The sequence below is a fragment of the Saccostrea echinata genome, unplaced genomic scaffold, assembly GCF_033153115.1.
Source record: "Saccostrea echinata isolate AGI-Se365-2 ecotype Australia unplaced genomic scaffold, CSIRO_AGI_Sech_v1 ptg000033l, whole genome shotgun sequence".
Classification (NCBI taxonomy): Eukaryota; Metazoa; Mollusca; class Bivalvia; order Ostreida; family Ostreidae; genus Saccostrea; species Saccostrea echinata.
The window spans coordinates 25204855-25231802 of record NW_026889782.1 but is presented as its reverse complement, the minus strand read 5'-3'; the positions used below and the strand labels follow the sequence as shown (position 1 = coordinate 25231802).

The following is a 26948-nucleotide window of genomic DNA, read 5'->3' as shown; positions in this document are numbered from 1 at the left end:
TTATTTTTGCCTGTCACCACACAACTGAAATAGAAAGTTTTTTTCTTTAAAATCAGAAAAATGTGTGTGCTTGTTTAATCCTTTTCCTTCAGTATCCCGATAGCAACGGACCTTTAAAAAAATGTCGAGATATCCGTGATATTGAAATATCGGAGCAGAGACTCAAAGTCCAAGATTTTAACACGAAACGTGACTAATTTATTACATACAGATGTACATGAATTCAACAGTCAACCCAAAAAAAATGTTTTTTCTAACATATTTTATGGTTTTCAAAGTTTTGCCTGAACCTTTTTTTCCGCTCGAAACATCACCAGTGTTAATTTTTCTTTCATCTTTATCAAAATTTAGATTTCTTGATTGTCTTCGTTGTCTTACAAAATTGTGGTTGATGTTTTTGAACATTTTCTTAACATTTGGATATGACACTTATAACCACTTGTTACTAGCACTAATTCTTCTATCGGTGATTTATTCTCAAAAGATGTCAACATCAACATTTATCAGAAATTTCTAATTTCTTAACAGACTAATCTATTGTTTAATCTGCTGTTTCTTCTGTTTCATAAATATTTTAAATCCTAATATCACCGTCGATGTAATTGCTATTTTCTTCAACATTGATTATAATGCTTTTGGAGAAAGTCAACATTATATAGTTGTATTTATTTCCTAAACATATTGCAATTCAATTATAAGTCAGCTTTTATCGCAACTATTTAAGAAATTTGATAAATAAATTTTATCAGAAACTACTTTTTTATGTATTTATTTGATCATTTCAAAAAATTTTTTTTACCATAATTTATTTTATGCAAAATTTCCGTGGCATCCCCCTTTTCCGTTTTCCCCTTTGCATATGCTCTTGCTGTTAATTTAGCAAAGAATTATATATATAGGGACCGTTTGCTCCCCCCCCCTTATTCTTTGTTAGAGTAGGAGGTCCGGATTTCCCATGATACCAGTATATAACCCCCCTCCCCCAATGAAAAAGAAAGGTTCTCTTTTTAGAATGAAATTTTAACGATTGCTTTTTATTCGCAGATTTGTTTTCCTTTTCAATGATCTCTGCCCCCCCCCCCCCCCAACACACATTTTGATATCGACGCTTCACCCTGAGCTGGTCTAACTGCGCATATCGATATGATTAACTTTGTATTAAAATGGGTAAATACATTTTACGTGAAGGTATTTTTTAGAAAAGAGAAGTGTATATGTGCATTGATCCCCCCCTCGCTGAAAAAAATATATACGTGTATGTAGAATGCCATTTCATAATAAGACTTAGTCTACTGAATATTAGTCAAATTTAAACATTTGCAAATTGCTCAGACAACAAATGTACAGTATTTTGAGGCATGCATCATATAAACACGTCGCTATAAATCGTCGTAATTAACAATGAGTTCAATATCGCGTTTAGCTTAATTATGTGATATCAAGTTAAATACTGAAACAGAATAATTAATAAATGCATGTACTAGTATGTAATTATATTATTTATTAAAAATTTCCGCATCAAATTTCATATCATTTAGTTTTTTCTTGTAACATCTGGAAATCCAATTTTATTTCTTGTTCACAAAGTGCATTCGACAAAAATTACTTCCGTGTTTACAATACCGCGACTTTGACGTCGTGTTCTACGCATTGTGACGTCAAAAGATAAGGGCCCTTTTCTCGTGGCGGCAGTCATATATATTTGTTTTCTTCACAAATTGCAGGTCAATGTAGTATGATCGGCATAAATTCAGGGAAAATATTGCCATATTCATATAGTATATATATTCTCAAATTACATTGTTAAAATGTGCAACTTTTACAGGGCCTAATGTGTGTGTGTAGAGGGGGGGGGGGGGGATGTCATATACACAAGGCACTGCATTACAGTTTTTGACGGACTGTAATAATACATCTTATTGTACCTGTACATGGTTATTTTACATTGATGTAAACAATAGTATGTCTACATGTTGATACATATGCGCATACACACCTACATAAATGAACAGAAAGGGACTTAGGGAGGTGGTGCAGATCGTCCCAGTTTTCCATCACTTCCCGAAATAACGTCATCATCTTCTTATCAAAGAGATAAACAAGGCCTAGGTCTCTTATTTTATCCATATTCTCTTTAAAGATTGCCTGCTTGTTGCATTTATCCACTGTATATCTCAGCTGCTGTCGCCACGTTTTAGATGTAAACAACATTCCGTGTCATCGAGTGCAAGCGCTTGGCTGAAGCCGAATGCAGCCAAACGACACCAAAAAAAAAAGAGAATTATTTCGAAGACGTTTTGTTTGTACATAAAAGAAAATCACTAATGTTTATTTATTACAATGAAAATACAGACATTCATTACGAATTCTCGCAATCATCGTTAAATGACTTTTTTGAGCTTTATTTCCTTATATAGATCTATCAGGGCGGAGTAACTGTCATGACGTCAAACCTCATTATGACTTCATTACCATATTATCTTCATGTGTAGCCTTAACTGTACTGCGTAGAAAGAAAATATTCTCAAAGCTAAATTAATTAAATGGAACCCATGGATTCAGAAGCAGTTTTGGAAATGTAGTGTAAAGTGTTCCTATTGGACATCCTTCTGGAAGTAAAGAATGGTCTCTTAAATTTCCTTAGCAGACCTTTTTTTGTATTCAATGAAGGAGAATTTGTCCAATATCTTGTATGTGAAAAGAAGAAAACACTTGCTGTGGCCTTCAACTCGACATTTAGATATATCGACGACGTATTGTCAATTAGCAATGGCTATTTTCATTCTTATGTCGATACGATATATCCTTGTGAGCTTGAGATAAAAGATACCACAGAGTCTGATACATTCGTTTCATATTTGGATATTTTACTTGAAAAAGACATTAATGGTAATCTAACAACCAAGCTTTATGATAAACGTGATGACTCTAACTTTTCAGTCGTCAACTTGTCTTGCTTATGCAGCAATATACCTTCATCACCTGCATACGGGGTATATATCTCTCTCAGTTGATTCGATACGCAAGAGCATGCTCTACGTGTGTACAATTTCTAAAACGAGGTAAATGATTGACAAACAAGTTGAGGAAACAAGAATATCAGCTGTCTCGTTTAAAGTCATCATTTCGGAAGTTCTGTGGTCGATACAATGACCTTGTCAGCAAATACAATTTATCATTGAGTCAAATGCTGACTGTCGTTTTTCTTACTAATTGTTGGGCCATTATTTACACACTGAATTGTCGACGGATTTTTCCGTTATTTCCCGATCATGACAAGGAGCACAGGGTGGGTATGATCGGTCGGCAGGGGATGCTCACTCCTCCATGGCACCTGATCCCACCTCTGATGTTTGGAGGTCCGTGTTTGCTCTGCTCCTATTTTGTATTGTTTGAGCCTGAATACTGTTCGTTATCTTCCTATATTTTATTACAAAGACATTATTTCAGCAGTCTTGTATTCCCATACAAATACCTTTAATGAGCTGTGCTTCATGTGAAACTCTTGAACCAGAAATAGATACGTGTTCCACTGCACTGTTTGCTGGGACGTGTGGTATAGTAACATATACGTTAAACTATCAGATAAGGCTCCAGTCATATCAATAGAGTCGCCCGCTATATGAGAGAAAAACTCTCAAGAGGGACGTTAAACAACAAATGAACAAAGCAATAGAATAGCATTAATGTAAAAGCAAAATACAAACAAGATTATCTGTGACCTTAAAGATCAATTTAAACAAAAATTAAGTTTCCCTATTATTCACTATTTGTCCTTTTCCTGGGGACCTACTTCAGAAAGCATTGGATATTTCATTCATTAATTCGTTGAACACTTGTAACTTAGGTGTAATTAAAAAAAAATCCTATCTCAGAAGATATGTTCATATTGATTTAACATCATGCAAAAAAAAATCCAACTACTAAGCTTGAAGAAAATTTTAATTAATTAAATTAACCATTTCTAAGATTGATTGTATGTTGTTTAACGTCCCATTCGAGAATTTTTCACTCATGGAGAGACGTCACCATATACCGGTGCAGGACTTCAAAATTTGACTTATACTCGGCACTCAGGGCCATTGAGAAGTGAGGGTGCATTATCGTGCCAACACCTACCGTGACCTCGATTTTTAAGGTCTGATCCGAAAGACCCATGACTTTCACTTCTGGTGCTGGACGCTTGGTGAAGGAACAGTCACTTCCTATATTTACGTCTTAGGTTTGACACGGCGCGGTGAACGAGAATCGAGCCCGGGCCTCCCGATCACGAAGCGAGCGCCTTATCACTAGGCTGCCATGACCGGTAACAATATCTAAAACAACCACTACCTATATTTTCGTCTTAGGTTTGACGCAGCGCGGTGAACGAGAATCGAACCCAGGGCCCCCGATCACAAAACGAGCGCCCTACAACTAGGCTACCGTGACCGGTAACAATATCTAAAAAAAATTGTTTCCTTTTTTAAGTACATCGAGGCAAAAATGTAGCCTCTTACAATCACTCGTCCATTAATCAAGCAGGAAGAATGGGTATGATATTGATGTGAATAGTGTCACTACTGGGGGGTGCGCAGATTGTTTCTTAAATATACCTCTTGATTTCTTGTATGTTATTTAATCAAGCGTGTTTCAAGTTGGAGATTGGATTAAAAACAAGAGGCCCATGGGCCATAACGCTCACCTGAGTTACTTTGGCCCTGCTATTCTTCACCAGATTTTTCCGTTGTAATAATACTTATTGTGACCCAACCTTATCCCAGTGAGTCATCATTTTAACAATTTAGAATTTACACTACCCCAGGATGCTTCCACATAAGTTTCAGCATTTCTTGTCCAGTGGTTGATGAGAAGTTTTTAAAGATTTTCCCAATATATTTCATTGTAAACATTTGAATCCCTATTGTGGCCCCGCCCTACCCTCGGGGGCCATAATCTGAATAATTTAGAATCTACATTACCGTAGGATGCTTCCAAATAAGTTGTAGCTATTCTGTCTTCGTGATTTCTAGGGGAGAAGATATTTAAGATTTTTCCCATATATTTCGATGTAAAAATTGGATTCCCTAAGTGGCTTCGCCCTACTCCCGCGGGTCTTGATGAGGAAAAGATTTTTTTCTATATATTTCAATATAAAAATTGGATTCCCTATTGTGGCCCCGCCCTACCCCCGGGGGTCATGATTTGAATAATTTAGTATCTGCTCTTCCCAGGATGCTTCCACATAAGTTTCAGCTATTGTGGCCCTTTGGTTCTTGAGAAGAAGATTTTTATACATTGTCTTTTCTTCATATCTCCCCTTATAAAGGGGGTTGGCCCTCCATTTTAACAATTTAAACTATCCTTTACCCAAGGATGCTTTGTACTAATCTGGATTAAAATTGGCCCAGTGGTTCTTGAGAAGTAGTTTAAAAATGTGAAAAGTTTACAGACAGGCGGACAAACAACGGACAAAGGGTGATCAGAAAAGCTCACTTGAACTTTCAGCTCAGTTGAGCTAAAAATGATGACACTGTGTAAGTTTTGCATAAACAGCAGCCAACAAAGCAAAATCCAATCCAACATCGAAGTTTGAAGGTAGGGTCATCTATATAAAATGTTTGGGATGCCCTCTCCTGATCGACGGGCTAAAAATGGCCCGACTCAAAAAGTTTTTAAAACTCCAGAAAACATTTATTTATTAATGTACTCCGGAAGAACGATTTGAACATTAAGTATTGAGTTGAAAATTTCCCACCTATCTACGGACCTAAATTTTCATCCCGAGTGAACGAGGGCTAACAAACATTATTTAAAAGTTGGTCCAGGGTATATTTTTATACGTGTAACTTATATACATGAATATCTTTTAGAATGACAGACGACTTAATTTCAGGAAACAGTTGAATTTCGTTAAAACGGATTCTATAACTTGTCATAACAAATTTAATTCGTTTCAACAAATTCTTAAATTTGTTATTAAATTCTTTTAATCAAAATCCAACAATTACGGTCTAAAAAATATACTCGATATAACGAATTTTTGAATTTGTTTAAGCGAATTTAATTCGTCATAACAAATTAAGGAATTCAATACATGGAGTCCAACTTGTTATAACATTTTTTACTGTTACGTTATAACGAATTCGACAAATTTGTTATAACAGAAATTTATATTACTAATTACATTTTATATACCATACTCGATAATTCATTATGTTGAATTCAAAAATATTTCTGATAGGTCCTAAATGGGCTTCCGTAGTGAACTGAGCATCGATTTTTGTAAAAGAAAAAAAATGTAAACGCAACAATTTTTTTTTTAAATTTTCTCTTCTTTAATGCAGAGACAGAAAACATAGCCATACAACCCTGGACCATGCAAGTCATGAGATTATAATCCTCTACTTCGTTAAGCAATATAGTTTGTAATTTTTTTCTTTTCTTTCTTGATATATACTTTTACGTCAATCTTAATTCTCCCCATTAATGTTAACCTTTATTAACTAATATTAACCAGCAGAATAAAAAGTATGGCGTGAAGAGAACAATTTTGGTCAATGCGTACTTCAAACCAGACTTGTGGCCTTACAACATTGAACACATTTGCCCTCACAGAAGTTGGAATGTCGGTAAGATCAATATTGCCTTTCTGATTTTCTAGTACCGGTACCTCTATGTATCGGATACTAGGTAGGTTAGACTATTAACTTATAGCGATTGGTTTGTTCATATATACTTACATTTCTCCTCTGTAGTTTACACACATTTGCTGATCTTTATTTTTGTGTCAACTTTAATACTACAGCCCGACGGTTAACTATTTATGCTGGGGTGACACTACAAGTGTGCTTCCGTAATTAGGACTCCTGCCTAACTCAAGATTCTTTCGATAGATATTTTGCATCAGACAAACACGGCAAAAAAACACCTGACGGTTGATGAAAAGTGTAAACCAACTATTATTCGCGTTACCTTTTACTCGCAAATCTTCAGTTTGAAATCAATTCGCGATGACTATTTTCTGCGACTTTGGAAATATTCTGTACAAATAAAAAGATAACTAGTTTGCGACATTTAATAATCGATAGATAAAATAGGTCGCAAAACTCGCGAATATTTCTCCAAGCGAATAAAAGTACTAGTGAGTTAACAGCAAATTTTAGTTTTTTTTAAATCAATTATGATCATGCTAAATGTGAATCGATGAAAATCTGGGACTAATAGGATTGTTTACTTTTGAAAGAACATGAGGATACTTGATAGAAATTGGTGTGTGATGAGAAATGCATGTACCATAATGTGTTAGAATGAAAATGCCCATAAAATTCAGTTTGGAATTTTTGTTGGGCTACATGTAACACATTGGCGCTCTTCTTTCGAAATCGCTTAAGAAAAGGATAAATGGGTGCGATCTATACCCCTTTAGAATTATCTGGATAACGGTGGGTAATCAGCCTTTGTCAAACAGATCTGTTACGATGACTACATGAATTTATCATCCAAGTCCTACTGCGCTGCCATTTTTGATTTCAGTATTACGATTGGAATTTCACAAACTGAAATTCCTTACAAAATCTTTGTATTTCTTTCAGTAAAAAAATGTAAACACAAAAAAAAGTAATTTAATGTACAATTCAAAGGACCACGCACTCTTGACTCTGGATTCCCGTCTTCATTTCACACCCATTTAATTCAATATAAATGGCAGTTAGGCCATTCACACTTGATTGATTGCAAAAAAGAGTTCATTGTTAATTGAAGAGTTTTAAAACCATTGTCCAAAACTTGCTCTCATTTACGACTCTTTTGAAAAGGGGGGTTGAAAATTTAATCCATTGAAATCAGGCTTTAAAAATCGCTAGATTTTCAAAAACGTATGAAAATGGATAAATGACCCTTAAAGTTCACCATTCACAAAATGATTTAAAAAAACGCAATTTTTACCAACATTAAAAAGTTACATTATTTATTTCTTTGTTTTCTAAAATTAGTTATGTTTTATAAAAATTCACATTAATATCTAAATAAATTTGAAAAATCATTTAAATATGTTAATTTTGGAAATTTGACTTGGAGGTAGGGGGAGAAAAATACTATCGTTCGCAGTTCTAATTAGAAATATGGTATTTTTATGGCTTAAAATCGCAATGCTAAAATTACATTATCCAATACCGCCAGCATTACAAGGATAATCCTACTTCCGGTAGCATTGCTAGTATTTACTTTTTTAAGACCGCAAAGATAGCATCAGGAAAAGGATAAGAATAGGAATAACTTGCATTAAATCTGCAAGCTAAGGAAGAAAAAAAAATCAGCAAGCAGAGGATTAAAGAAAATAGCATGGATGCTTTAACAAAATTAGTTCCTTGCACTGTAACGCACATCAAGCAACCTGACGAAGTAAATGATATTCCGTCGGGCGCTAAACTTTTAACGAACTGTCATTCCACCTATATAAAACGCTCTTTAATGTTCATCAGTGGAATAATGCCTTTGATATTGCATGTCTTTGTACATCAGAAATACCCATCGCTTGCTTTATTTCTCAAAAGGTATGGAAACAACATAAGAAAATTACCAGTAGACTATGATCTCCAGGCAGCACGATTCTACGATGAAGAAATTTGAGAACTTTATCAATTATTAAACTTGAGTGGCCAGTTATGCATGATGATTTCTGGCGGGAGGCAAAAAGCTCTTACCAAATCTGACATTTACACTCTCTTCTCAAATTCAAAGATCAACTACTTAAATACCGCCTTTGTCACTCGCACACATATGTACAGCTCACTTTTGACAGTCAAATCACTTTCTTCCTCCAGCATTTTCAAAGTTTATTAAAGTTTTCTAGAGTGCAAGACATGCAAAGGCCGTTACGAGACTCAATTTTTTAGAGAGGCATGCAAGGATTCTGGGGACCACGCGAGTCCCAAGCGGGTCGAGGGTAGTGCCCTGATGGGAGTTCTGGGGGGAGGGTCTCAAAACCTGGGTTTTAGTACATTTAAGACTTAGTCTTTGAAATTTTTCACGTTTTAAATATTTCTTACATCCGTTATAAACTATAAAGAAACACCTGGCCCCGCCGTCACCAAAATTTTATTTACCTCAGCCTCAGATCTCAACTCAAGTCACTGAGGTAGCCTCAACTGAGATTTTTCTCAATTCGCCGTCACCAAACGGTTTGAGGAATACCTCAGTTGAAGCTGAAAATTTTCACTCAACTCAGCTGAGTAGGTACATGAAAAATGTCGCGGGATTTCGCGGATTTTTTTTTTACGTAATGATTTTACGCAATAAAATTTTGTCGTCTGTGTTAAAGTTTTTATAAAATGGCTGAAAAAGAAATTGAGAATTTAATATCTGCGGCAAAGAGGAAGAGGGGGGCTAACTGGTCCTCCGAGGAGGAGCTCGTGTTGATAGAGGAGGTTCTAAAGTTTGAGGAGAGATTATATGGCAAAATGAAAGGGGCGGGTATCAAGGGGAAGCACAGTAACATCAAGAAAGAGACCTGGCAGTCTATCACAGACAATCTCAATTCTTAAGTATTCTCTATCAACATTCAACTTACCCCAATCCTTCCGCTGTTTTGATGACCAGACGATTCGCATCATTATCTCCCTTACTAGCAGGTGCATACACAAAATTTATACTATAGTTTATTTCAGTCCGACAACAAAAATAATCTCTTACCAATTTTTGAACACTCTACAGTTCTTAATTTCTTTTGTGTGCCTGATTACGTACACAACTTTAATAAATATAAAAAAAAGAAGAAGAAAAATTACATTCCTCTTTGTAGGCTAATAATATATTTTTAAATGTGTATACATAACGTGTTATATATCCCCATTTGTTCATTCTTTACATTAATTTTAATGAATCTTTGCGTTATACAAATACCTGTATATTAAAAATAATCAATATCTCAAGTCTGTAAGATGCAGGCCCGTCGGAAGCAATTTCAGTTTTTTTTTTCGGGGGGGGGGGGGGGGGGCACAGCTATACTACATTTTCAGTTGAGGGGGCACTATCAACTACCAAAAATTCCTTGACAAACAAACAAACAAAAAGGTCATCAAACGTTTTAATTGAGGGGGCACAAGCATAAAGTAGCTATGTTTTCTAAAGTAAACTGTATATCGGCAAAATTATTGGGGGGGGGGGGTGCCCCCCTCCCCCCGCCCGGTTCCTACGGCCATGAGATGACCCATCAATTCTTTCAATCCTTCAACTTCAATTCTGAAAGTTATAAGGGGGGGGGGGGGGAGTGGTCTAAAAGGATGTCAATGATTGGGTAAATCACTTATATCCACTTCGGTACTACAATGTCATTTTACATATATAGTAGATTTTAGAAGGTTGAAATAATTTCTATTCCTTTCAGTGCAGCTCAATAAAAAAAAAATTCCTGCATCCGCGCCTCAAAGTATATTTATGCACTTAGAATATCAATAATCTGTCGTTATAGCTAAAATGGAAATAAATTGACATCTACATTGTATTTCTTAATTTTCAATCCATTTAAGCATAAATTATTAGGTTAATTAATTCAACACTTTATTTACATTTTTTTTTCTCATTTAAGAATCAAGCAACCATGATATTTTTTGTTCATCAATACCTTTTTGTCTTTCAGCACTTTTCCAAAGGCAAACGGCTGGTATCCTATATGTTGATAATGGAATTTGGAAAAAAAAAATACACATGTATTTATATACCTTATGTATTATCTCTCAATTAAAAAAATCATTTGTATAGATGCATAGTTAAATTTGCAAAAACATTAAACCGGAGAAAAAAAATCAAATTGATGAGTTTATGAAGACCTACATGTATATACATTATTCAATATTTAAATCTGTGTACATGTGTGTTTTTTTAAATACAGACAATTCAGAAATGAAAGAACATCGGATTCAATTTCAAAAAAATATGACAACATAAAACAGAGAGGTAACTATCAAAATCAGCCTTAATTCAATTATAATGACTTTTGAGAGAATTAACATTTGTCAAAAAAAAAATCGCTAAATATTCATTTGATTTGTAGCTAAAGATAAAATTGATGGAATTCGCCGTCCCAAGACTGGGGGAGGTCCACCACCGGCACCAATGACCCCAGCCGAGGGAACCCTCTATCAAGCTATGGATTCGAGACCTAATATTGTCGGATTGATCGGTGGGATTGATACAGATGGTAATAATTAAGTTTTAACCAGGTTGATAATTTTGAGCGGAGAAATTCGTGAAAATTAAAGTAACAATGTCCTTATAAAATATGTAGACATCATTTTTTGTCAAGAGTAGAAAAATCATGTCATTACATATGTTGACCCATCAAAGTTTCGCTTTGAGTTTATATAAAGCGTAAGCATATATCTCAACCGATTGTAATCCCTAGTTTTCTACCAATTGGTTCATAAGATTTGACCGTTTTTTTTTTCTGAACAAGAAATAGATTTTCAATGCGTAAAAAAAAGTGAATTAATATATAAACAGAATATACAGTTTTACTTAGAGAACGTTTTCTTATGAAACTCAACATATAGACATGACGACACTGGCCAAGGACATGTACAAATGCACGAGAAGTACATGAGCAATAATACATGTGTATTTCCTTAACTACCATGTTTGTCACTTTTGGTCACAAATTTTATATGCAAATACCTGTCCATTTTGACAGCTGCTCGTTTTATAATTTTTCTAACACTTCAGTACTAGTGTTTGTGCTGCTTCGTTTTTCTTGGCAAAAATTTAAAAAAAGGAAATAGTGAAGATTAAGCATTGAAATCATACGACGTATAATTATTAATTAGGGGGGTCAAAAAAATCGTAAAAATGTCTGGTAAATCGGGGAGTAGGCAGGTTTGTCTATGTTAACCCAGGTTATACAGTAAAACTTTGGTAGCTTAAGTTCTAAGGTAAATTTCATTTTATTTTTTACAATTAACAAATAGATATTTCACCGATTAGTCACAAAATGGAGGATGGGCCAAGAACTTCATGTATCAATGGAACTGTAGAAGCCAGTGGTGACTGTAGCTCCGCCATCAAAGGTACGACGGGCATCGTTCTATGATTCTTTAAATATATGTAGCATTTAGTTCAGGCAGGCTGATTATAAAAGTGTTGATTTTAATTTTGTTTAAAAAATTTATATCAGACAGTCAGCCACATCGTGTGAGTCGAAAGTCTAACAACAAACAAAGAAACGGAAGGAAAGAGATAGAAGACGCAGAGATGGAAAATCTACATCTAGAAAATGAGAAAATGAAAGAAGAAATTGAAAAAATTAAATTAGAGAAAAGAAAGTTGGAAATAGAAATTGATTATATTGAAACCAAAAAAGTCTATCTTCTATACAAGCTTAATGCTGAATTTCCAGAAAATTTGATGGATGTACATGTGACCAGTTCATAAATGAATTAACAAACGACAGCCATATGAGGAATGGAGAAGTCTTATTAATAGTTTTCAATTTATTTATTGTTTTTAATACTGAAAACGTTGAATTGTCGTCATGCGTTTGTTTTCTTAATCCAAATCTTGTATTGCAATCTAAAATCAAAAACATTATCACCAATATCACCATCAAGTATTATCACAATATATTAAAAAAATACTTTCATGTTAAATCTATTTACGTACGTCTATCCAAAATATGTGTTTCCTATATAATCACGCACGTGGCTTCCCTCTTGGGCGTTGTAGGCTACACAGTGATCAGCTTGATATGCAACTGCAGCGTCACAGGCTTTGTCCATGACATCGCCCCTCTCTATCCCCAGATTATGCAAAACAACACATGCGACAACATATGTTGCTGCCTGGTCAGGATTTGTCCTACAATATTGTAAACATGTAAAAATCACACCCTAATATAATTTTACTGAAATATCCAAGAAAAGTATTTTTGCATTGATCAGTTTGCCTCATGCATTGTAATGAAACAAAAAAACTTGCCTAAGTGTTGCTTGAAGGCATGCAAAACGCCTCTTAATAATCCAAAAGCTCTGCTCAACAAGCACTCTTGTTCGACAGGGCGAGGCGTTAAAACGCTGTTGAGCATCAGTGGCCGGATTGAGGTACGGTGTCATCAGGTATCTACGGCAAGGATATCCCGAATCACCAAGAAGAAATCCATTATGTTCACCTGTTGTAAAAAGCTGTATATGTATATGCAGCAAGTATCAGCATTCAGCAGGCATTAGTTATAAAATTGTTGTGTATACATTAGACCTACAGTCTTCAGAAGGAAATTAGACGGAAAGTCACAAAGTGATTACTGACGGTTGGTGGGGAAAAGGGGGGGGGTGTATTTTCAGTGTTGAAATATTTACGTTTTCCGAAGCCATTTCCCCATATCAACGCCTCAATTATGCAAGTACCTTGTTCAAACTGTCGACACAGGGCAGATTCCCTCCACACTCGGCTGTCGTGCACGCTTCCTGGCCAGGTAGCGCACACACTGGTAAATTAAAACTTTGCATCACATACCATCTAAACCAGAAATATTTATTATACAGTTATCAACATTTTGCTATATTTTTATTCCAATATTGTGTATCTTAAATAAGTGTACATGTACCTGAACATTGAGTGAGTGGAAACCCTTTCTATTGACAAAATCGGCTTCATTCTCAGATGGGCCAATAATTCTTATGAAAGTCCCGTCTATACATCCCAAGACGTTTGGAAACCCTTAAAAAAGCGTATCAATCATGACTGATATTGAATTGTTTTGTGGGGGGGGGGGTCCTTTTTTTTTTTTTTTTTTTTTTGTTTATTATTTATTTTTGTTTATTATTTATTTTTTTTTGTTTTGGTTTTTTGTTGTGTGTGTTTTTTTTTTTTGTTGTTTTTGTGACTTTCGGTATTTAGTTGCTCTTACAAGTATAATGTGTAAAGAAAGTTTGTAAATGAATCAGGCCCGTAGGAAGCAATTTCAGTTTAGGGGGGGGGGCACAGCCATACATTTTAAGTTGACAGTTGAGGGGGCATCAGACGTTAATATTGAGGGGGCACTAGCATATAGTACCTACGTTTACTATAGTAATCTATATATCGGCAAAATTATTGGGGGGACGGCCCTCCGTGCCCCCCCCCCCCCCCCGGTTTCTACGGCCATGTGAATACTGGCCAGTATTATATATAATCAGAAATTATGATTTTTTATGAGAAAATGCATGAAACAGGCACATGGCAACGGTTTTCGGGGGGAGGGAGGGCAAACTGACAAACCAAAGATACAACAACAAAAAACCCAACCCCGAACCAACTTTCTCACTGGAAAGGGGGGTGCAAAATTTAAAAAAAAAACACCTAAAAATATGAAGGCCAATAAAGATACTTTAATACAGACGATTATATAGAAATTTAAATGAATGTATTATATTCTCGTTGGAATTTCGCCATGACAGCTAGGTCATACTGACAAGTTTAACAAAAACTCTTTACACTGTAGGTTAGTAGTAAAAGTCGACTTTCCGACGTACGAGCTTTCAAAAATAATGTTTTGCATGGATTATCTCTCTTGTAAACTCTAAAAAGAAAGTAAAGGCTAGCAGACTGGTTTTAGTGGGGGAAAGTTTACCTGCAATTTTCAGGAATTCTTGTTTGGTTTCTCTGACCTTATGATCCTTAGGGAATTGAATAAAGTCGCCTCGGACGCTGACGATTGCACTGGCCACCGCACGACAACATCTTCCTACCGTGCACTCGGACACATTTAAGCTATCCCCAATCAGTTTGTGGAATGCCCCGGTAGCAAAAAGCCGTAAACACACCAAAAGTTGCAAAAGTGGAGGTAAGGCATTATTCCTCGCACTGTTTAAAAGATTATTTTCAATTTTCTGCATAATATGTATGATGGTAGGCCGCCTAAACCTGAAACGCTCAAACAACTCGTCGTCAGTATAAATTTCAAAAGGATTTGTTCTGTCTCTAATTGTCCTCTTCGATGGTTGATTTCTTATACGCAAAAACCTATTATACTTCCTACGTCTGCGACGTCTTTCCGCCGTTTTTGTTCTTGAGGAAGATTTTAAGGTTACTTTAGAGCTACACTTAAATATTTGAGTATTTACTCAAAATTCGGTTGAGGAAAACTCAATTTTTTGCGTGGTGACGGTGACTTGAGGGTGAGGTTATGAATTTGAGGGAAAACCTCAGAGTTGAGGCTGAGTATTGAGTTGAGGGATGTTGGTGACGGCGGGGCCTGGTGAGATGATCGATTTTCAGAAATTGAAAGTAGAGTTAAGAGTATTATAATGAATTTAGTACAAAGACGCAATTAATTTCACATCAAAGTAAAGCCATTTTCAATTTTAAGAAAATTCTAAAATTTTAGTGAAGCATATGCCTCAATGGTAGTTACGGCCTTGCATGCTAGCCGCTGCTCTGTGACGTTCTACGTCACATTTTTGCCTTTTTCAATGAGGACTAGGTATCATCTAAAACGGATTTTCAACGAAGAAATATTATGTCGCTACTTAGTTTAGAATGAAATGATGAAGATAACGAAAAGCGACCGAATATCAAACTAGAATTGTCCAAAATGGACACCCCCCCCCTTCTGGTGGGTTATTAGAAAAGGTGCCAAGTCACTATGAAACATATCTTTGCATATTGTATAAATCTAAGAATGTCCATGATTAATTAAACAATAAAGGTGAAAATTTAATCGCATCAAATATTTTTTAATGACTGATGAATTAACGTGTAGCAAAACAAACATCAATACTAACAATTATATTATTTTTATTAGTTAAAAAAACTTAATTGCATATATTCGTTACTTTTGTGAGACATGACACTCTGTATTATTATACAAAAGGCGACCGTCACGGGAGCTCAGTCAGTAGAGCGCCCGCTCCGTGATCGGAAGGCCGTGGGTTCGAACCCTGGCCGCGACTGACCTTAGTCGTCAAAAATAGGAAGCTACTGTTCCTTCGCCAAGCGCTTGGCACTTTGAAGTGAAAGTTGCGGGTCCTTCGGATGAGACCTTAAAAACCGAGGCCCCTTGTCACGGCAGGCGGATAAAGATCTCTCACTGCTCAGTGGCCCTGAATAAGAAACGTATATTTAGAAATGAAACATGGAGATAACGAACAGTATTCAAGCTCAAGATCCATTTAAACAATACAAATTGGAAGCAGAGCTAACACAGACCTTCAAAAACATCAGAAACAGCATCAGGTGTCTTGGAGGATTAAGCATCCCCTGCCAACCCTTCACACCCGCCATGTGCTCATTGTCATGATCGTGAAAATAGAGCTTATCTTAATGTTATAAAAGCTTTATATAATGGAAAAAAATATAGTCTTGATGCAACATTTTAAATAAGGTTACTGCATGACTCTTAAATTTATGGGGACTATTAACCAAAAAAATTCTTTACAATTTTTTTTTTCAATTTGAATGAGTGGTTTTAAGCTGAAATTCACATTTTTGTATAGACAAACGGACATGCTGATTCCAATATACCCCATAAATTTCATGCGTGGGGGCATAAAAGTCAACAAGCAGCATAATTAAAGATGGTGTACAGTGCGAGAATAATCCCCTGCTCCGAGACAATATTTTTCTCAATTTTCAAAGTTCATAGAAAAGTTATATTTTTCTAATATTATGTTTACAATACTGGCATCTTCACCACATTTGAATCATTTATTTTATTTAATGATTAAATTGGTTTGCTATTTTGTTTTTTTATAGTTGCGAGTTAAGCATATTTAGTGGAATGGGGGGTTATTTGAGCAATAAAAAAAAGACTTTTGAATACATGTAAGAATGAGTCTAGTCTCCATTCTACATGAATGTCTAAATGATGAAAAGGTATATGCAAAATTTATTTTGTGTTTGAAAAGAAAGAAAAAAATCTGAACACATGCTATACGAAAATTGAACATTTCTGGAAAAAAAAATACGCTTCAACAAAGTAGTTTTTTAAAATCACATTGACACACAATAATGACAAGACTTCGTGACCTAGTGGTTTACGCGTTCAGTCTTAGGCCGGACATTGAGCTTTGGAGAGAGTTGGAATCATGTGTGAAGAATTTGTTTTCTTCTGACATTCCTTCCATCATTTGTGAAAAATAAAGTTATCAATAAACTAGAATTCAATAAAATAAAGGAAGCAAATGTAAAAAAGATGATTAGATATTGACAATAATTTAAGAAAAATAACTTTTCATGAACCCTAAGAACTGCGAAATGTTTTTCTTCATAACGGGGGATTATTTTCGCCTTGTACAGCCTACATTCTTCGTGAACCGGGCATAAACACGGACCCCACGAAATACCAGAAGTAGGATCAAGTGCGCAAGAGGAGTAAGGATGTCAAATGTTACAATTCTGGTTTAGAATTACTTTTTTGTTTTGCTCCAATTTAATTGCGAGATATTTTTCAGATTACTCTAATTACAGGTCGAGTCGCCCGCGTGGCGCAGTGGTTAGAGCGTCTGCTCTAGAGTCGCGGAGTAAGGAGTTGATCCTTACGTCGCAGGTTTGAATCCCACTGTGGGACGTGGATACCGGTCCTGCGGGTGAGACCGTATAAACAAAGGTCCCGTGTCGCAGTAGGTGCTGGTACGAAAACGATCCCTCACTGCTCAATGGCCGTAAGTGCCGAGTATAGGACAAAATTTGTAGCTCTCCACCGGCAAGTGGTGGCGTCTCCATATGAATGAAAAATTCTCGAGAGGGACATTAAACAACATACAAACAAACAAACAAAATTTTGGCTGCTGGTCGATTTCGGTTTTTACGATATTTTTATTCTTAAATTTATTCACTCCTTCTTTAAATTATTCCTAAAATTATGACACTTCTTATTTGACTATCTACAGCTTGAGTGTTTTGTCAGTGAATACTTGTTAATGTTGATCAAAAAGAAAAGAACGCAACTTGGGAGGACGATTACATTGAACTATCAAATCTGGTTCCACATTTCAATTGAACCCAGGATGGTGAAATATTGTTGAAATTGAAAGGTTTTAAAATCTCAATAAATGGCAATTTGTATCAGTTCACCAATGGTCTAAAGCTTTTGACTACTTTTATGTCAGTGTACGTATCTTAATATTCCAATCCTGCATAACCCTAACAAGAAAAAAAAATGCTAAAGTTAACTAAAGTTTACTATAGTTAACTATGTAAAAGTCAAAGTTATCACTTTAGTAAATTAAAGTTTTCAAACTGATCACTAAAGTGTCATAGTGATCACTTTAGTAAATCAAAGTTTTCATAGTTATTACTATAGTGTTATAGTGATCACTATAGTAAATCAAAGTTTTCAAAGTTATTACTACAGTATATCAAAGTGTGAAAGTTATTACTATAGTTAACTATAGTTTTCATAGTGTCAAAGTTATCTCTATATTTAACTATAGTAAATTATAATTAACTATATTCTTTTTCTGTTGGGAAAGTTCTGATAATAAATTTGGATTTCCCATGACAAGGGTTTATGATGAAAATTTATTTTTGTAATGTGTGCAAAGTGATTTTGTTTGAATGGGAAACTGTGAATGAAGATCTGTGTAGGTCTGCTTTATATGACCGTGTAAACAGAGAGCTGGGTACCAATGTACACAGCACATTCGAATTATCGAATTAGGTAAAAAAAAATTGCAAGTCTGTCAACGTCTTTTCAAGAACGGGTCCATCAATCCCTATATCAGTTCCCCTTGGGTTTTTGCTGGACTAACTGTAAAATAGGAGCTTGCCTAAACATACAGTGTAAACACAAACATAGTGTGTTCAGTGTGGGAAAATCATGCAACATCAAATTGTGAAGAATGGCAGCACAATAAATCACCCAGCTCAAATAAAAGTAAATAGGTTAAATCAATTGTTGCAAGGATATGACGCTCTTGTTAAATCACAACTGATTCAAGATTAAACATAGGGTTTAAAATCATACAATTTAAACATAGTAAAAGAAGAACAAGAATATCCTATAAATCATGGGAGTGCTAAGAAAAACATGAGATTGTTTAGAATTGTTTAAAAAAGAATGTAAAATTTGGTCTTCCGTTTTCTAAAAGAATTACATTCCAATGAACAATTTCTTATGACACTAATCCATGCTATGGTTATGATGGTGTTATAGGGTTCAATATGGATTGCTCTCACATAATTTGTAGAAAATTTTAGAGGTCAACAGTGCTCGCTCTACAAAAACAAGACTTGCTCGATAGCTACTTCATACATAATACTATATCATTTTTTAACTGATATCAAAAATTTAAAAAAAAAAAACTAAATTTTATTTTTGTTTGGCTTTTGCTTAGGGTACTGGTAAAATGGCTGCTTTGTTTTCTAGTGGAGATGAACAGGGTATGTCCTCTATTTAGGTATTAAAAATAGAGGTCAAGAATGCTTCCTCTATTAAAATAAATAGCTGTTTACTTTTTTAAGTATTACTAAATGAAAAAAATTGTCTCTCACGCTGCGTGCCTTACATATTATTTAAAAGTTTACATTGCATTAAATATCTTGGTTATTATGCAACGTGTGAATTTTAACTTTTTTTTCTGATCTCCTCGGATGGGGTCCTTCAATTTTACACAGTCGGTTTTTCTAACCACTACCTTTGCAAATCTATTGACATTTATTCAGTCGATTTTTTTTTTGTTTATCACTGATTGACACAAATTACATAAAATATATCGGTGGTGAATTGGAAGAATGACCTTACTCATAAAAAAAAATATTGTCTTTTAACTAGTGGATGAAAACATGGTAAAAGTTTGATGTTGGCTAAGCAATGGAAAAAAAAGTATTGAACCCCCCCCCCCCCCCGAAAAAAAAAAAATTGTAGATAATAACAAATAAAGTGTCCCGCCACAGTATGATACGCCGTCAAATATTGTTATCTTTTATTATCATAAACAGTTTAGATTCAATTGTTCCAATGACATCTTAGCGAGACAAGGCAGTCTGCAATTTGTTTTAAAGATATAATAATTAAAATAAAAAAATATACAATAAATAATTAGTTTAAATTATATTATACAATATCATATAAGTTTTAATTATAATATATAATATCAAATTAGTTTTAATTACATTAAATTTATCAGAGATGCTCTACCAGTTATCTCCTCCCACTAACTCATTAATTTATAGCTAATTTGACATGCAATTTTCTGCTATCAAAATTTTCCTTGACCAGTGCCTGATAATTACACCCAAGGGAGAGGTGGAATTTTTCTTGTTACAGATTGCTGTAAAGAACATAGTGAAAAAAATAAGACCATTTTCTTGATTTAACACTTTTTTAATAAAGATACTGCAATACTCTGATATCTTTTGGAATTGTGTAATTTAAAAGTTAAAAGACATTGTTTTTTTTTTTTTTTAAATTTCACTTAAATTAAAGGTCACGTTGACCTTGAAAAAAGTCGCGACACACCATCTACCAAAGATGTATAAACTGGCCAAGTTTTTATAATTCTAAGTCTAATAGTTTTTTAGTTATGAGCTGGACAGGATTTTCCGATGTTTGGCCATAGCGTCTTTTAAAGGTCAGAGCGACCTGGTTTTAATGTGCGACACACCTTCTACCCTAGATGTATCAGCTGACAAAGTTTGATAATTCTAGGCCTAATAGTATTAAAGTTATGAGCCGGATACGAAAAAGCTAACAGACGGACATGCTATAACATAATACGTCCCGTCTTAAGACGGGCGTATAAAAACTTACAACCCTGCAATTTAGTCTGGAACACTTTCCAAGCTTGCTGTTAATGCTGGAAAACAAATTCAGAGTCTCCTCTTCTTATTATCTACTTACATTTTTTTCTTCTTCAATCAGGGTGAGTCCTTCTCATAATTATTTTTTTTTCAATGTGCAATGTCTTCATTTTGTTCTGTTTCACATCCATCAATTTATAATGAGGGCTTTCCAAAAAATTGTTACATACATTCATCTTGTGTGTATATCTGTTTCTCACTACTTTTAATTTACATCTTCTTTCGTTGGTCTTTGTTTTAAATAATATTTGTTTGTCCTGTCCCGACTCCAAATGAATTGGATCAATAGGTAGGTAAGAATCCCCCCCCCCCCCGGAAATTTCAACATGTTAACGGGACTAGAAAAAAATCAGGAATAAAAAAATATTGTTTCCTGGGGGTTGCAAAAAAGATTTGAGTCGGACTACTTTATCCCAACGTCAAAAAAAAAAACAACAAAACAACAACAACAAAAAACAAAGATGGCCTTGGTATATTATCTTAATTTTATTTTCCTCTTTCAGTTTTTCCTAGAGATTACTAGGATGTTCATGAGAATTTTAAGACTTATTCAGGAGTATACGACATTTACCCCCTATGGAATCAGCCCCAGTCCTGTCGGAGTTTTCTGTGATATGGAGACAATGGAAGGAGGATACTTTTCTTCATTTATTCTCTATGCATGTATATCTATATAAAAATATACTTTGCTTAGGCTACATGTGCTATAAAAAGATGAAATGATGCCTTTGTTTGCTTTTTAAATTACATAAACAATGACCTCAACTTCTTGGATGCAATCTTATCTTTAATAAAATCTGTCAGCTTCTTAATAATAATTCGAGCTTAATAATTTAATAACGTTATGAAATTTATGTTCTTTTTTTATTGGGGGAGGCTTTCTTGTTTTGTTACTTTAAAAAAATGAATTAAGAATTCATTATTTTATTAGACTGGGTTCACAAAGATCTTTTGGATATTCATTTATTGATATTTTTTTCACCTTCCAAAGACAATACAAAAGATAGTTAAAGGATCCCCGAGCTTTGACAGGAACTGGACAGAATATAAGAATGGTTTTGGTGCACCGGAACAGGAAGTCTGGAGCGATAATGTTTGTTTTTTCAAAGTCGATTTTCGATCCATTAAAATATCGAACTATTTTTATAGCAATGTATTACGTGATGAGGAATATTGAGGATCAGACTTTTAAGACTATATGTTATATGTTTATGACAATACTTGTTTTATTGTTTTCTTTGTTACATTGAATACAACATATAGAAAGAGGAAAGAAATGTAGAAGCGACAAAGAGCAATCTTATTTTCTCCTCTATAATGATTACAAGTAGTCGAAATATCTATATAAATAAACATAAGAGTACCAAGTAAAAGTATATTTAGAAGGAAACTATCCTTCTTAAAATTAAATTATCTAAACCCCTGGATTCAAAAACAGTATAAGAACTAGAGTGTGAATTGTTCCTATTTGACATCCCTCTGGAAGTCAAGGATGGTCCCTTCAATTTCCTTACAAAGTATTTTTTTAGCTGGCTTTTTTGTGTTAAGCTATATATTCCTCCAATGTATAGTACTTTATGTGAAACTTATGAACCAAAAATAGATTTGCGTTCCAGTGAACTTTATACTTACAGCATTCACTTCAAACTATCACATAAGCTCTGAATCATGTTAAAAGCATTGAATAATGCTGGATACACTATGAATGAGGTTATTTATGATTCATTAATTGATTAGTGTTTAACGCCGAGTCGCAGACCTGCCTACCTTTTTTATAACAGAGGTGTAATCTAGACCCTTATTTTGATGGATTTTAAAAGACAAAGGCGTAATTTATTTCATTTTTCCTATTTAATTTCTCACTGTGATTCTATAGAATCAAAACCAGACGCCTTGTTGTACACAGTATATAACATGGACGTAAAAATTTTTGTAAAACCATTTACTTGTTGTAGAACCTTTGTTCTGTACATAACATAAATCATATGTTCTTTGAACAGGTTGAACATCTGCACCTTAATATCTCATCATGTCTAAAACTTCTAACTTCTTACGGACGAAATTTGGTTAATAGCTGGCAACTCGCATCTTATTCAAACTTACCAGTGGTATTAATAGAACATATGATCATAATGGTTTATAAAAGTTTCTGATGTATTTGCATTTTTCAGATTTTGGGGCATGTACTACTGCCTTGTTTGAAAGCAAGCTTAATATAGATAATTGTTTTCTTTACTGCTCTTCCAGAACTTGATATGTTGTAGCTCTCTTGATATGTGAAGTGCATATAAAAAGATCACACTTAAACTCAGTAGTTCATAGCCCATAAAGCAAAATTGTACAGTGTGACACTTAAAGCGTAAAATTGATTGCAATGGCGTTAAAGCGTAAATTAGTGACAAAAAGCGGAAGAATTACGCCAAAATTAAAGCGGAAGGGTAGGCAGGTCTGGAGTCGGCAATATTTCAGCCATATTTCGGCGAGATTATTTATGGTCAGTAAGATTACCATAACAAAAATTTTAAGTTTCCAAACTATTTACTATTTGTACTTTTTCTAAGGAGCTTGTTGAGAGAGCATTAACACATGTGAAAAAGGTACTGTCTTTTGGGTTTCAAATTTAGACCTCGGCACTTGGATTTTCTGATGCACAGTTTTATGGCAGAGAAGATAGTAGAAAGAGCTAGTTTCACTAACTCCATAAAATGGCCCTGTCGATATACCAATTAACTAACCAAGTCCCAGTGTCCCATTTCAAGCATCAATATAAAGAGGAGATTTGGTGCTTTCATTTCCTATAAAAAAAATTTCCTCTCGGAGTCCATATATTGAAAAAAATTGCTTTGTGAAATTGTAATGTTCTAATATGGGTGTATTTGAGCACCTTCAGCCAAGGATTAAAATATGAGCCAACCCTGTAATCCAAAAAATACAAGATGTGTTTGTGAAACACTGATGCCCCCTATGCCAACTTATAGCAAAGGTTAAACTTTCTCAAATGCGAATCAAATATGTTGGTACCCAAAGTTAGGTCTTATCTCGAAGAATAAACCTGTGAAATATGAAAGCTCTAGCTGCAACCATTGAATATATATGGAAAAGGTTAATTTTTCCCAAAGTATGTCAAACATGAAGGTCAAGGTCAGACGTCATTGTTATTGGTATCCAAAAGAAGGTCTTGACACAAGGATCACACATGTGAAATATAAAATCCCTAGCACCAACCGTTCAAAAGTTATGGCCAAGGTTTAAGTCTCATAAAATTTTGCAAAACTGGGTCAAACTCCAAGGTCAAGGTCAAAATGTCAAATATGGTGGTACCCAAAGAAAGGTCTTGTCACAAGGAATACACATGTGATATATGAAAGCCATAGCTCCAACCAATCGAAAGTTGTGGGCAAGGTTAGAGTTTTTGCGGACAAACAGACAGACAGACAGGGCAAAAACTATATACCCCCGAATCTTCGATACGGGGGCATAAAACAATGGATTATAATTACTCTTCTAAAAGAGTACTTCCAATATATAATTCAACGTTTTAGATCGGCGTCTGTGCAAAATATTGAAAAAAACAGCTTTAATTTTTGAAGAATTTTTCAGGATTTGAGGATAATGACGCAATTCATAACGTCATTCTGCATGATAGATATGCAGTCAGCAAGGGTTTAAGTAAAATTTAATGTATTTTCAACTGAAACAGAGCATTTTTTATTTTTCAGATATTCACAGGGCTTGGTCGTAAGTGTTCAGAATTCAGAATTACAGTAATCACATGTGTAAAGTATTCAGAATTACGGTAATCAAGGCTATCATGTGATCTATACTCGCAGACTAAATTTTAAAGCACTATGAACTGCAAATTTTATGTCGGAATTTTTTGTTGTAATATTGCAATTTACTAGTTCAATGACAGAAAAAAAAAAGTTTATTAATTTATATTGTTTTTATTTGCGATGGAAGAACTAATTTTAAGCTTTGATGGAAGCAAAATTACGTTATTGTCGTCCTGTACAATAATGATATCTTCAATAATACTATACATTACATTGTGCAGAAATCTTTCTTATGAAACAATTTGATACATTATTTTAGTATAGCTATCATAAAGGTTTAAATCACGTTCAGATTTATCACAACAGCACATTTTAACAGCAAAATAAAATTCTCAAAAATGCAGCTCTTATTGCTTTAATCAGTTAATAGAAGAATGACAAAGAAGAAGGTACGGTTTGTTTTAGCTTTACTGTGTCCTATAAAATTAATGTTTTCAAAAAGTTTTGGAACTGGCTGAAATATTAGATGAGTATATGACTGTGATAAATCGGGAAAGAATATTGCATGAAGGAGTACCATTCTGGAAATACGACGTCATAAAATTGATGCATTTCTCTATTTTAAACAGAAAAAGCCTAAAATACCCATTTCAGGGGTTATTTTCCTTAAGAAAATAGTGTCCAGAGCCGACGCCCACTTTTGTTTCGGATATGTTGTGTAAAATTCTTTGAAAAATCACATATCTCAAAATCTTTGTGGGCGATGCATGTGTTCTAAATTATCTGAAAAACTCCATTGAAAAGTGGTGTCTTCTGCAACTTTTTAAGAAAATACGGGAAAATGCACAAGTTTGTGACGTCACAATTAGCATTTGGAAGGTTATGCGAGAAAAATGATTTTTATGATCTTTCTGCATGTAATTTCAATGATTCAGAAAGCATGAATTTTTATTTCTTACATCACTTTCATTTTTGAGAAAAACAGGGCAATATTTGTATTGAAAGCGTACCTTGTTCTTACTTTTTTAAACTATATTTTTCCGATGTATTGATATAAAAATATCCAGATCAGCATTAAGGACCCTCTCTACACTGCACCCTAATTTTAGGGTACTTTTGTGTAATTAGACAGACCCATTATTTGACACACAAAAAAATAAATTATAATCTGCATTCTATGACATAATTTAAAATAGATCCAAGTATTCTAAACATTATATTAGACCAAGATAGAGTAGTTGAAAACTTTATTCGGTTGGATTTTCTCCATTTGAAAATCAATTTTTAAAGATTATTACTTCATTGTCTTTCAAGATTTTTCCTGGATAAAAAAGGCAGGCTCCCTATATTAAAAATGAATTAGTTAATTTCAAAATATCCTCCTTTAAACTATATAATTTTGGCAAAGTCTAAAAAACATTTTTCATCAGTGTATAGAGGGTCCTTAATTGGGACCATATGTAACCAAGAATATTTAATATTTTGTCAGCGCTGATAGTTACGGTATCTAAAGAGAATACAATTTGTACGATTTACTTTTATGAAGTATTTATTAGCGATAATTAATTGGTTTAATTAATCTGTAAATCGCACTTCCAGACAGCCATATTTTTAACTAACGATTTAAGAAAACATAATACTTAAAAACAAGAGGCCCATGGGCCACATCGCTCACCTGAGTAACTTTGGTCATGCTGTTCTTTACCAGATTTCCCCCTTGTAATACCTATTGTGGCCCCGCCCTACCCCTTGGGGTCATGATTTGAACAATTTAGAATCTACACTACACTTTCAGCTATTCTGGTCCAGTGGTTCTTGAGAAGAAGATTTTTAAAGATTTTCCCTATACATGTATATTTCATGTAAAACTTGGATACCCTATTGTGGCCCCGCCCTACCCCCGGTGGTAATGATTTTTACAATTTAGAATCTACACTACCTAAGGATGCTTCCACATAAGTTTCAGGTTTTCTGGCCCAGTGGTTCTTGAGATTTTTAAAGATTTACCCTATATATTTCAATGTTAACTTTGGATTCCCTATTATGGCCCCGGCCTACCCCCGGGGGTTATGATTTGAACAATTTAGAATCTACACTACCCCAGGATGCTTCCACATAAGTTTCAGCTATTCTGGTCCTGTGGTTCTTGGGAAGATTTTCCCTATATATTTCATGTAAAACTTGGATACCCTATTGTGGCCCCGCCCTATCCCCCGGTGGTCATGATTTTTACAATTTAGAATCTACACTACCCAAGGATGCTTCCACATAAGCTTCAGGTTTTCTGGCCCAGTGGTTCTTGAAATTTTTAGAGATTAACCCTATATATTTCAATGTAAACTTTGGATTCCCTATTATGGCCCCGGCCTACCCCCGGGGGTTATGATTTGAACAATTTAGAATGTACACTACCCAGGATGCTTCCAC

At 34.5% G+C, this 26948-nt stretch overlaps 2 pseudogenes; one reads left to right on the top strand and one right to left on the bottom strand.

Annotated features, from left to right (window-relative positions):
• Window positions 1-9311: 9311 nt before the first annotated feature.
• On the top strand, window positions 9312-12405 carry LOC133199175 (uncharacterized; annotated as a pseudogene).
• Window positions 12406-12622: 217 nt separating this feature from the next.
• On the bottom strand, window positions 12623-15194 carry LOC133198790 (putative nuclease HARBI1; annotated as a pseudogene).
• Between the last annotated feature and the right edge of the window lie 11754 nt (window positions 15195-26948).